Genomic DNA, 10,374 nt, shown 5'->3' on the forward strand with positions numbered 1-10,374 from the left:
TACCACAAATTTGATGTAAACCGAGGATCACGGTTTGAAACAATATCCCTCGATACCCTATGTAGTCGCCCAATCTCCTTGATATAGATCTTGGCATATGTTTTAATTGTATAGGTGGTCTTAACTGGTAAGAAGTGTGCCGACATAGTCAAACGATCTACAATCACCTAGATAGAGTCAAAACTAGCCTGGGTTCTTGATGGACTAGATACAAAATTCATTGAAAATACTGTCCCATTTTCATTTGGGAATCTCTAGAGGCTAGCTATAACAACCTCGATGGCTTCTGGTGCTCTATCATGACTTTCTGACAAGTCAAACACTTACTAACATACTTTGTGACATCCTTTTTCATACCTGGCCACCACTAGTGACGCCGCATGTCATGATATGTCTTAGTAGCACTAAGATGAAAGGTGTAACAACTACAATGCACCTCATCCAACAACCGCTTCTAAATAGACTCATTGTTGGGAATACACACCCTATCCTTGAAAACCACATACCTATGATCACTAAACCAATAGCTTATTGTCTCACCATTTTCGATGTCTTGACTTATCTTTAACAAAACTAGATCATGAGGCTGAGCATCCCGTATTTCTTTCCAAAATTCATTAGAAATAATTATAGTCTTAAGACCATATAAGGAGAACTCAATCATACTTAAAGAAGTCTTAAATAAAGACTCCGTTAATCTTTGCTCCTGAACCATCAGATAAGCCACGTGTAAATTCTTACGACTAAAAGCATTCGCTACCACATTTGCTTTCCTTGGATGATACTTAAATTTGAAATTATGATCCTTGAGAAACTCCATCCAGCATCTTTGTCTCATTTTCAGCTCTTTTTGATCTACCATGTACTTGAAACTTTTACGGTTGCTCAAGACCCTAAACTCTATGGTAGATCTTTAATGCAAATACCACCGCAGCCAACTCTAGATCATGCGTCAAATAATTCTCCTCATGTGGCCTAAGTTGCCAAGACACATATGCCATTGCCCTCTTATCTTGCATTAAAATGCAACTAAGACCCTTATGAGAGGCATTAGTATACATGTCATAAGGCTTTTGAGGATTTGGAATTGCCAACACCGGAGAACCTCTTTTTCAACTCAAGAAAAGTTGTCTCGCATTTATTATCCCAGAAAAATGGCTTATACTTCCTCATGCGCCTAGTCAAAGGCATCAAAATTTAGGAGAAACCTTTGATAAAATGCTGGTAATAACCTGTTAATCCCAGGAAACTACGGATCTCTATGATTGACTTCAGTCTCTCACACTATAAGACCACTTCAACCTTATGCGGATCAACTGCAATACTATCTGCTGACATGATAAGTCCTAAGAATCTAACCTCTTTCATCCAAAACTCACATTTACTAAGCTTGACATATAGCTTATGATCTCACAGAAACCTTAGGACACTCCTCAAATGTTTGGCATGTTGCTCTTCACCTTTGGCTCAGATTAGTATATCGTCAATAAAAGCCACCACAAACTAATCCAAAAAAGGCCAAAAGATGCAGTTCATATAGTCCATGAAAACTGCAAGCACATTAGTCAACCTAAATGGCATAATCAAGAACTCATAATGGCCATATTGAGTCTTGAAAGTTGTCTTTGCCATATCTTTCTCACTAACCCTCAGTTGGTGGTACCCTGAACATAGATCAATCTTAGAGAAAACTATGGCACCAACCAACTGATCTAAGAGATCATCGATCCGAGGCAGTGGGAACTTGTTTTTCACCATAACCTTATTTAATTGCCTATAATTGATACACAATCTCAAACTACCATCCTTTTTCTTCAAAATAAGACAAGGGATCCCTAAGGAGAAAATAAATCCCTTGTCTAATAGCTCCTTAAGCTACTTCTTCAACACAACTAAATGCCTTCGAAATTGGCTGTGTCCTCGATACTAGGTCAAATTGAGAATTCAACCTCTCACTCTAGAGGTAATCCTGACACATCTTCTTAAAACACCTCCAGGAACTCCTTAGCAACCTTAATTTCATCCACTATACTTGCCTCAGACCCTTGGGTAGTGAGCATTACTATGCAAGCCTCACAACCTTGTTCAATCAAACTTTCAGCTTGTAAAGAAGAAAGAAAACAATAATGACAAGGGTATTCTTTGATCACCTCTAGTACTTTTGCCAAAGTCACAGTCACAACCACACAATCTAAGATAGCACCATAAGTCGTCAGCTAGTCCATACTAATGATTAAATCAATTCCTTGCATAGGCAATTTGATCACATTCACCCAAGTTTTCCCATTAAAAGTCATCTTATTCCTACATATCACACTGGATCGATTGACCAAACCAAAAGGTAAGGAAACTTCTATATCTGGGGCAACTGGTCAATAGGCATACCCATTCCATCTAAGCATTTGGTAGAAATAAAAAAAGAATGCATCACAACACAATCAAATAAAGCTTCTAAGAAGGCCAAGATAGAAACTATATTAGTAATTAGATTTTATGACTTCCTGGCCTCCTCCTGAGATACCGTATACACTCTACCAGGAATCAAATTCCTCTAGTCTGAGCTCCCATACAAAATCAGGGCAGTCATGGATCAAATGGCCTAACTTCTCATACTTGAAGCAAGCAAAGTAGCAACTAAAATGAACACTTCCATATTTATCACAAGGTGACCTCACTATGCTCAGAATCGGAGCTTGACTAGCCTGTGAAGAATGCGTTGGAGCATTCCCAAAGAAACGGGAACCCCCAGACCTCAAACTACCATTGCGATTACCCTGAGATCTTGAACCCCTATTTAAATTCTGATTACTAAAAGCATAAGAAGACCCAGCTTTAAAGAAACCACTGGAAGAGCCAAGGCTAAAAACCTACTCTCTTAGATACATTACTAGTAGGAGCCAACCTAGAAGAAAACTGACCTTATGTATCCTTATTTCGGCTACTCTTTGTGTCCTGACCTTGGTTAGTAGCAATCATCAAATGATTGTACATCTCATTATATGTTGCCTTAACCAGCAAAGATAGCTGCTGGCAATACTTTAGCCTCATTTTCTCTAATAACCTCTTCACTTTTCACTTAAATCATTTGAAGTATTTAAATATGTTAAGGATTTAGATAGTTGGTTGAATTTTCTTATGAAGGTCTCCTCATCTAAGTTCCCTTGCTAAAAAGCATGAAATTCTGCCTCTCTCATCTTTGAAAGCTAGTGGTTGGTGAAAATCATAAAACTTTTCCTTGAATTTAGCCCAAGCCATAGATCTACCATTCGTGGGCTTAACAGAATCCCACCAATGCTTGGCTTCACCAACGAGCTGCATCGTAGCTAAGATAATCTTTTACTCAGATGTATATTTCACCATAATAAATAGTTTCTTCATCCGATCTAATGACTCCTCAACTTACCCATCAACCATACTACTATCATATGTGGTCGTATTGGAGCGAGAGAATTCCTTCCAAGATCTAGATATCTCATCTTCCATGTTATTAGCAACCAATCTATGAGCTCCTACAGCACTAGAAGCTCCTTACCCAGCACCTAGGTTAACATGCTGATATGGAATAGCGCGACCTCTGAGATTTTATTGTATATCCACCATCACTTCAAGCGTCTTAGTTGTGATTGCATCTGTCCCTTATGGTGGTGGAGGTGGAGGCAGAGGAAGTAAAGGTGGTGGTCATTGCTCATTTCTTGGTCTACCTCTTCTCCTTCGAGCCATATTATAATTAAAAGGTGTGCGACAGGTCACATGCGTACAAACCTTTCTCTCCCCTAAAGGAACAAGCTAAAGAGAGAAAAACAATATCAGTCAAGTTAGTGGCATAAAGGAAAGAGCATAAGAGTAATGTATTTAGGGTGCCAACAAGGAAAGAGGAATCATAAACCTAAAATTGATATTAAATGCAACACTTGTCCCAAGTGTTACTAAAAGCACGCCACAACCAATAAACTAAGTATTGTTAAGGAGTTGGTCGTAAAAGCAACTTAGGAAATGTAACATCCTGATTTTTTATATAATAAAGAAATTTTGGAATTTAGGTTTTGAGAAAAAAATGATAATAATAGGAATTTATATTATTTGAGGTTATTTAGAAATACTATTATGGTTAGGTATTTAATTATGAATTTAAAAATTTAAATTTAAAACCACATAAGTAATATTTAGTTAAGATATAATACATAAATAATTTTTTTATGTATGTGTTAAAAAAAAGAGAAGGTAGAAGGAACAAAAAAAAAGGGGGGTAGAAGGTTGTTGTTTCTAAGTCCCACATTGATTAGATGAGGGAAGAGAAGAGGTGCCTTCATGTATAAAAAGGAGGGGGTGTGTGCATTAGAAAGCATGAGAGGCTAAGATGCAATTTAGAGGAAATTGCAACTTTTGGCCCAAAGGTTTGAATAATTAAATTCAAACCTATAGTTTTTTTTAATATAATTTTGGGACTCATAATCTCATTTTTATATTATTTTTCTCTCTTCCTCTCACGTTGCTCGGCTTTTTCTTGCAAGGGGGGATTATTTTCTTTTCTTCAGGTATGTTCTAACTTTTCTGTTTAGAATAGCATTTAAAAATTTATTTAATTACAAAATTAATTTTATAATTATTTTCTAAATAATATTAGCTTTCTAGTGATATGATTGTTTTGTAGGATAGAGTGAATATTTTGATTAGGATTTTTCTATAGGATAGTTAATCTGATGATATGATGGATTAAAAATATAGGTTAAAACTCATAGGGATATAATAAATATTATAGAATATTTTCTTGAGGTTGAAACTCATGTTTAAGAATTTTTGAGTTAAAATCTAGATCTATATGGTTGAATTTATGTGGAATCTGAGATGCAGGGATAAACCTATGATTATTAAATATTTATTTAAGTATGAATAGGTACTTTTGAGGTTATAGAAAGGTGATTTGAGGCTTCAGGATAATTTTAAAATTTTTAATTTATTTTTGGATGAATTTTTAGAATATAGAAGGATGAAATTGTGATACTAGAAGTGAATTGAGGATAAAAAAAAAGTTTATTAGGGTACGAGAATTTTAGAAAAAGAATTTGGGAAGTTAAATGAGACATAAATCTTAAATTAGTGTTAATATGGATTATAGATCTAAGACTTTCTAACTCTTTAAATTAGAGTTATTTATTTTAATGTAAAATTAATATATAGTATTGTGAAATAATTATGTAGATTATATTGACAAAGATAGTGGTGAAAAAGGAGTTGTGAAGGGGAACTTGTTATTCAAGACACAAGGTAACCATTATTAATGTGTTGTGATGGGTGTGTTTGTGAATGGTTATGTGTTGTTTTATTGTTTGGAAAAATTATGAATTATTGAAAATAAATACTGTTATATACTTCTGTGAAATCATTGCCAAGTGGGTTAAAAATTTATTTTTGTTTATCATGATGAGATATTATTGTTCGGATATATTTCTGTTTGGATATTTGAATGATGCATGACTTGTTAGGGTATTTTAATGTATGGTGTTAATGGGAATTTCTGTTCGGTTAATTATTACCACGTGGTAAGCCCTCATTGGACCCAATGAGTGGCGTGTCGCTTGGTCCAACTCACCTCTGGCCGGGTGATTTGGCGTCCGAGCATGGCGAAAGGAGGATATAAGGTGCAGTCATGCAAATTAAATACTTGTTCGGTTTGTTTAAAAGTATTGTTCGGTTAAATGTTTTGTGTGCCCACTTAGCAATCGCATGATTAGTTACATCCGCATGCATCATTACATATTAATTTTTGATTATTGGGATTTTTAAGTCTCATTCCCCGTGGTTAACATTTTTACAGGAGCGAGTCCGGCCGAGAAAGCACCAGAGGTGTAACTATGGTGTATGAGACACCATCTTTTACGTTGCCTCTTATTTTGGATTATACAATGTATCTTGTGCCAACTTAGGACATATCTTCTTTGTGAAGCATGTAAACTCTAATCCTTTTTATTAAAAGTATTTATATGACCAAGAGGATTATGTCTGTCCCTCTTGATTCATGAGCTGAATTAAATATCATGCCATGAGGATCCTGTCTGAGGAATTGCTTTTTGAGATATTTTAAGACCTGTGGTATATTGTCTTGGATGTACCACAGTAGAAATTTTTCTACCATGATAAGGGTATGATGAGGGTTCAATGAAAAAAAAATGATTTATTGAATTAATGATTTACGAAAAATTGATTTGTAAATTTGAAGGTGTTACATATTGGTATCAGAGCATCATGTTTCGAGCCTCTATTTTAGTAATACTTATTTAAACTTTTGTTTGAAACTATTACTTGTGTGAATTTAATATGTATTTATTATATGTGGTGCATTGCATATAGTTGGTTGGCAATACACATTGTTATGGTGCTTCTCATTGTATGGCCATTATATAGCTAGGCTAATTTTATTATTTATATCTTGTATCCTTTAGGAGGGAAGAGAAAATGCCTGTTACTCGCAGTAACTTAGGATCCTAACATGAGCACCCACCACCTCCACCGCCAAATGAGGAGCCTGATTTGGCAGAATTGAGAGTGCTTGTAAAGACGTTAACAGACAAGGTTCAAAAATATGAACGAGAGTTGACGGAGCAAAAAAGACAAAGTTTGCTGAGAATGGAGATAGGGCTCATGTTGAGAGTTATGTAGGGGAAGGCAGTTCCTCACATCCTACCATTCCGAGAGATTATGAGTTTAGAAGGGAGGAGACTAGGTAAGAGGAACAGAGAGCCCCACCGACCATTATTGATGTGTGAGAAACTGTTAGGAAGTTTAACTCTCTCACGTTTGATGGTAACCTTAAACCATCTGTGGCAAAAGGAATAGGTGAAAAGACTCGAGTCTATCTTTTGAGTAGTCACATGCACCAGTAATTTGAAGGTGCAAGTAGCATTAGTGCTTCTAGTGAAGGGAGCAAGAGATTGGTGGGAGACAGTGGGACCCAAGGATGATTCGACACTCACATGAGAGGAGTTTAAGGGGAAAAAAAAATTATTCAGGCATTACTTTCCATCAAAGTTAAGGTCTGAGAAGGAAGCTGAGTTCCATGCTTAAGCAAAGAAACCTATATGAGGACACATTCATTGCTAAGTTTCAAGAGTTATCTAGATACTCCACATACTTGTAGTATAGGGATGATTCTAAATGGAAAGCCAAGAGCTTATTGGAGAAGGCTAGACCAAAATTGAGGGAGCAATTGATCCGAGACTATGATGAAATGTGCATAAAATTACAAGTAGTAACTCACAGTAAGTGGGAGGTTGAGAGAGAGAAGATGGGGTATTCATATAGTAGACCCCTTGATAGGGACGCGGAAGCAAAATCGTGCTAGTTTAGGGACAGAACCCTGAAACAACAAAAACACAAGAACAAAAAGAAAGGGACGAAATTTATGACGGAAATAAAGAAAGGTATGAAGTAAACAATAGGATAATGATCAAGGAGAAGATCCTCTAGAGCACCTGCCTCTAGGAACCTCAACCTTCGAAGACACCACAAGAGTTGATCATGCTCTTGATCACGTCGGTTTCTCACACAGGATACCACCACAAAGCACTAAGGCTCACAAGAGTTATAAACTCTAAAATGAATAATTTCATTCAACTTCTGTGTTGTTTACAATAGGGAGCATGCCTAATTTATATAGGCTCATAGAAAAATATTTCCTAAAATTAAAACCCTAATTTCGTAATACTAAAAGGAGAAATAATGATAAAATATTCAGCCACATAATTTAGGAGATGTGACCTAAAATTATGGGATTACAAAATTTAGAAATTAATATTATAATTAATTCTAACCTTTGACTAGACTCAAAATAGAAAATCAAATTAAAGGACCATTAAAATAGGAAATAATTTAGGAGACAATCAAGGGATGATAAAGGATTTGAGATCACGCCACCCTTGACTTCTTTACTAGGGTTTCATGCCTCCTTGCATGCAAGAGGCTCAACTTGTAGTCTTCCTTGCATTGGGCTAAGGTCTGCATCTCTTGGGCTTGACTCTTCATAAGTTTGGATCTTAAATACATTATACACGTATAGATGCTCTCCTTTGGACTTGAGGGGAGTGCCCCAATGCTCTCCAAGCTCTTGAACTTCTTGCACAAGACTGAACAAGGCTTGCTTTATGGCTTTGGTTCGGGCTCTTGTCATTGGACCTCCAATATGTTGCAATGGGTCTTTAGGTACGTTGGATTGGAAGTATTGGGCTCCTTCTATGTCACCATGCTCATGATTACCATCCTCAGGCTTCGTTGCCATTAATGCTATGTCACCCGTGCCATGGGGTCCATCATTCCCTCCCAGTTGGAAAGGATTCGTCCTCGAATCTGCAGAATCATATAAAGATAAATCAGAAACATTAAATGTGGCACTAACATTGCCATAAGAGCTAGGCAAATCAATCTTGTAAGCATTATCATTAATTCTTTCCAAAACTTGAAAAGGTCCATCTCCTCGAGCTTGAAGTTTGGACTTCCTTTGATTAGGAAATCTCTCTTTCCTTAAATGTAACCAAACCCAATCTCCAGGCTCAAAGATCACACGTCTCCTGCCTTTATTAGCTTGCTTGGCATATTGCTCATTCTTTCGCTCTATATTTGCTTTAACCTTAGCATGTAAGTCCTGCACAAACTTAGCTTTTTCCTTGCCATCAATGTTAGCATGCTCAGAGAAAGGCAAAGGTAAAATATCAATAGGAGATAATGGATTGAAACCATAAACAATTTCAAATGGAGAATAAGAAGTAGAAGAATGAACAGCCCTGTTGTAAGCAAATTCAATATGAGGTAAACAATTCACCCAATTCTTCAAATTCTTCTGAATTATTGCTCTTAATAATGTAGTCATAGTTCTGTTAACTACCTCAGTTTGACCATCAATTTGTGGATGGGCAGTAGTGGAAAAAAGTAACTTAGTCCCTAATTTATGCCATAGAGTACGCCAGAAATGACTAAGAAACTTCACATCTCTGTCACTCACAATAGTCTTAGGTAAACCATGCAAACGAACAATCTCTTTAAAGAATAAGTCAGCAATGTTAACAGCATCATTAGTCTTAGCACAAGCAATAAAGTGTGCCATCTTAGAGAACCTATCAACAACAACAAATATGGAATCTTTGCCTGCAGAAGATTTAGGCAATCCAATTATAAAATCCATAGAGATATGTTCCCAAGGGTGAGAGGGGACGGGTAAAGGAGAGTAAAGTCCATGAGGTTGGATCTTAGATTTTGCCTGTCTACATTTAATGCATTTATCACAAACAGATATGACATCTTTCCGCATGTGAGGCCAAAAGAAATGATCAGACAAAATAGCCAAAGTTTTATTTACACCAAAGTGTCCCATCAAACCACCACTATGTGCTTCCTTAGTAAGCAACTCACGCATAGAACAAATAGGAATGCATAATTTATTTTTCTTAAAAAGAAATCCATCAAATTTAAAGAAATCACCAGATCCATGATTTTCACAAGATTTCCAAATATTTTCAAAATCAGGATCAGTTTTATAAAGATCTTTTAGAATCTCAAAACCAAGTAATTGAGCATGCAAATAGGAAAGTAATGTATACCTTCGAGATAAGGCATCAGCAACGATATTTTCTTTACCTTGCTTATGCTTAATTACATAAGGAAAGGTTTCAATAAATTCCATCCAGCGAGCATGTCTCTTGTTTAACTTACCTTGAGACTTGAGAAACTTTAAACTTTCATGATCAGAATGAATGATGAATTCCTTGGGCCACAAATAATGTTGCCATGTTTCTAAGGCCCTCTTTAGAGCATAAAGCTCTTTGTCATAGGTGGAATAATTCAAAGCTGCGCCGTGAAGCTTTTCACTGAAGTAAGCTATGGGCTTAGAATCCTGCATTAAAACAGCACCTATACCAATACCAGAAGCATCACATTGAATTTCAAATGCTTTAGAGAAATTAGGCAAAACAAGTAAAGGGGCATTAGTCAATTTATCCTTTAGGGTTTGGAAGGCCCTTTCTTGTGTTTTATCCCATTTAAAGGTCGCATTCTTCTTAACAAGTTCATTAAGAGGGGCAGCAATGCTAGAGAAATCCCTAACAAATCTCCTATAGAAGCTTGCTAAGCCATGGAAGCTTCTCACTTCACTTGCATTCTTAGGGGTTGGCCATTCACGAATAGCCTTAACTTTCTCCTCATCTACACGAATTCCCTGTGATCCAACAACAAATCCCAAAAAGATAACAGAGTCCATGCAAAAGAAACACTTTTGAAAATTAGCATATAATTTATATTCCCTCAAGATGTCAAACACATTTTTAAGATGATTCATATGATCAGTCAAAGATTTACTATAAATCAAAATATCATCAAAGTAAACCACAA

Source organism: Prosopis cineraria, unplaced genomic scaffold, assembly GCF_029017545.1.
Source record: "Prosopis cineraria cultivar Desert tree isolate PC_DT_omini unplaced genomic scaffold, ASM2901754v1 PC531, whole genome shotgun sequence".
In the NCBI taxonomy this organism is placed as follows: domain Eukaryota; kingdom Viridiplantae; phylum Streptophyta; class Magnoliopsida; order Fabales; family Fabaceae; genus Prosopis; species Prosopis cineraria.